Consider the following 3,107-nt stretch of genomic DNA (forward strand, 5'->3'; position numbering starts at 1 on the left):
AAATCAAAACACAATAGAAAACGCACATGTTATAGTTTTAGTCCGAAAAGAAATAAAAACCATTAAATTGGTGTAATATGTTTACAGAAATAAATAGAAACCACAGAAGACTACACACAGGTGTCGAAACATGTTTGTACAAATGTGAAAAGAAATACGTCGTATTTCTCAGATAGAAGAGTTTTAAAATACAGAAATGGTGCATTACTTTACTTCCCACCTTACCGATAAAGATGGCGCGCAAGACGGCCAACATTCGGATTTAGGTACATTAAATTTACCATCAGATATAGAACGGAATGCCGACAGAGGAAATTTGACATGCCGAGCTTCGAACCCGTATTTCCCGCTCAGTGGGAGCGGTCGCCTTACCACTTTTTTTTTACGAAACAGGCATATTTATTTGTTTTCTGTTCTTGTGGTAAAGTCCTTGTACAAGCAACGGAATACTAAACGTCTACTTGGAATAAAAAAGAGAAAGTACGACATTTGCATCACAGAATACTGTATAATATCGTGTCACAATGCTATACCCAATGCATGCAGTTCAATCATCATTTTCCATATTATAAGTACAACTGTACCAGCCGCTTATGTAATTAGTTACATAACTGATTTTCAATTTCACAAATTGAAGCTGGATATGAGGCAAATATCTCTGAACCATATCACATTAATGACGACCATGAAATTTCATTAGAAAAATATTACAATTCTCTGAAGTAGTTTCCTGGAGTAAGAAATGTTTCGTACTGGTGTGGCGACAACTCGTGGTCAAGTGGAGCTGCAGATGGATAACGCCTGGCTGATGCTCCGTAAGGATCCGAGCCTTCATAACCTCGGGTGGGTGGACCATCATGTCCAGAGGCTCACGTTCATACACTGAGGTACCCAATCTTGAGGGAGGGGGTGGTGCTCTCCTGCGGTAAATATCAGAGCCAAGTCTAGCCGCACCATAGTGTGACGCCCAAAAGAAGCAACACGGGGCAAAGTTGGTCGTTCGTACAGGCAACAGTCAACACTTGAGATAGACCCGACGTTCACCTGGTGACATGCGAGGTTCTGGATAGGCAGAACGCCTTTCCACCTATCTATAGGTGCTATCACTAGCTGTGGAGGCCCTCATGATGGATAACATGAATCATAGTCACGATCAGTTCCATCATAAAATACATTTCTCATACCAGGTGGTGGTGGCTGCCCTGGTCGTCTTTCAATATCAGGTCTGCTTTTTCTCATATATGGGCAGCTCTTCCATCTCCCCTGAACCCTCCTCTCCCACGGGCAGGACGAAATCCACTTCTGAAGGAACTGTCTCTGCCACTCTTCTTTCCTGTCGATTGCTAACCACTGATCAGGACAGCCGTAAATTCTGCATTATTTAGAGCTTTTATAACTTCTAGCGCCATCTCTTCCGTATTCATGTGCAGAAAACGACAACGATTAATAATATCACGCTCAGTGACAACACCATATTGCTTAAACGTCTGCCTACTTAGGGGAGTAGGGGAGTGGTAACGTGCTTGCCTGTCTGCCTGCTTAGCGGAGTGGTAACGTGCTTGCCTCCCATGCAGCGGGCCCGGATTCGATTCCCGGCCGGCTTGAAGACTTTCTCCGCTTGTGGACTGGGTGTTGTGTTGTCCTGAACATCGTTTCATCCTCGTCACCGGTACGAAAGTCACCCAATTGGTCGTCGACTGAAATAAGACTCGCACTCGGTGGCCGAACTTGCCCGAATGAGGCCTCCCGGCCAACAGTGTCACACGATCATTTCATTATTCTATTTTTTAATTTTTTATTGTTATTTTATTTATTTATTTATTTATTTTTGCTCAAATAACTTTCTCAAGTCTTCTGGACTGGCATTTCCTGGAAGCAGGCCAACAAATATTTTTGTTTTTGGTGGAATGCTTGAAGTCCTGATATCGATCATTTTGCTCCAGTACCGCTCAACCATTAGTAGCGCGACTCGCAGATAGCCCCAAACTTCAGTACATCATCAATCATGTGTCTGAACGTGTAGTCCTACACCCATTATGTACATTCCCGTACAGGCTAGACATTTTACTTTAAAATCGCTTGCCCGGTGTCCACAGATGAGTACGATATTGCAGTGCTTGTGTTATTCCGAATTACTATGCAGTGTTTCTATGGACATGAATGATTGTCCAAGGGAATGGATGTCTAAAGGAACATTGCGTCGTAATTCGGAATAACACAGGCGCTGCAATATTGAATTATTCAGATTTAGGTTTCCCGTGGTTTTCCTTGATGACTTTAGGGCAAAGCAAGAATGATGCTTTTCCCGCATCATCCTCGAACGAATGTAGTGTTCCTCCTAAATGAGCGCGACAGGATAGAAATCTCTACGCATATTGCCTTCCATTCCATTACCTAGCGAGGTGGACTCGATTCGGAAGGACAGCGGTTCAAATCCACATACATACTTTCAGATTTAGCTTTCCGCGGTTTTTTGAGACTATTCCTTTGAAAGGGACGTGGCCTATTTTCATTCTATGTTGGGTCTTGCCTGCTGGCGAATCAATCTGCACTCATTTGTAGATTCATTCACGTTATCTCTTGCTACTTCTTATTTTTGGTAAATGATTATCGTATAATTTACTCACTTGTTCGTATAACGATATTACCGATTTTTTTCTTTTAACTAGCGTACGTATCAAATTCATATTGAGCTTCAAGCATTTTTACTGTCCATTTAGTTCTGTATGGTAATTTGTTACAGAAGTATTCGTCACAGGCTGTTTTTCATTTTTCCGATAGCGCTTCTGCGAGACACAATGAAAATAATAGGAGGGTTGTGTGTTTTTATTTGGCTCTGGCAGGGTATACTCGATGGGGTATAAATCTCTGAAGTTTGGTTTCCAGGGTAGTACGCTAAACTTATAGTATTGCTGTTCGAACCAGGCACGTATACTACGGGATGTGTGAGACATTGCATTTTCCTCCTGATGGATACCATCGTACCGAGGACAAACAGACTGCATAATGAGCCGGACATGGTCCCCAAGTATCTGTGTTCATCCACTGTGCCTTCCAGGCACCAGGGAATGCCACGAAAACATTCCCCAGACCGTAACGCCCCCTCC

At 42.8% G+C, this 3,107-nt stretch overlaps 1 pseudogene; it reads right to left on the bottom strand.

The window, feature by feature from the left end:
• Nucleotides 1–707: 707 nt before the first annotated feature.
• On the bottom strand, nucleotides 708–1,424 carry LOC124796180 (annotated as a pseudogene).
• Between the last annotated feature and the right edge of the window lie 1,683 nt (nucleotides 1,425–3,107).

The sequence above is a fragment of the Schistocerca piceifrons genome, chromosome 4 (genome assembly GCF_021461385.2).
Source record: "Schistocerca piceifrons isolate TAMUIC-IGC-003096 chromosome 4, iqSchPice1.1, whole genome shotgun sequence".
NCBI lineage: Eukaryota > Metazoa > Arthropoda > Insecta > Orthoptera > Acrididae > Schistocerca > Schistocerca piceifrons.